Source organism: Amblyomma mixtum, chromosome 10 (assembly GCF_055824585.1).
Source record: "Amblyomma mixtum isolate Tamu chromosome 10, ASM5582458v1, whole genome shotgun sequence".
In the NCBI taxonomy this organism is placed as follows: Eukaryota; Metazoa; Arthropoda; class Arachnida; order Ixodida; family Ixodidae; genus Amblyomma; species Amblyomma mixtum.
Window position 1 is genome coordinate 127,098,813 of NC_143021.1, and position 517 is coordinate 127,099,329.

A 517-nucleotide genomic window follows, 5' to 3' on the forward strand; every position below is an offset into this window, starting at 1 on the left:
AGATTAGTCCGGTCGTTTCTCGCGTCACAAACAAAAATGATAACACCCCCTTTCCTGCGGCCTTGAGCGCGAACGAACGGACACTAAAATGATACCTGGCATTACCCCCCTCTCAAAGAAGCATCGCCTCGATGCTTTAAAATGAAAATAAACACGGAGAATGTAATCTTCGAATCCTTTAGCGTTAATAATAGGGCTTGAGGCGTACTAAATGTACGACCTCCGGGAGTGTGCTTCGTCCCTGAGATGCTTTCGTGCCGTCGGAGATGACTTCATAGTCTAGGTCACCAATGCGGCAGAGGACCCTATACGGGCTAAAGTAGCGTCGCAGCAACTTTTCGCTCAATCTATGGCGGCGAATTGGTGTACACATCCAAACACGATCACCTGGCTTGAAATGCGTGTCTCGTCGGCGCAGATTGTAGCATCGGGCGTCTGTGTGCTGCTGGTCTTTAAGCGAAGCCGCGCAAGTCTTCGGGCTTCCTCCGCGCGATGAAGGTAGGCGGCGACGTCGAGG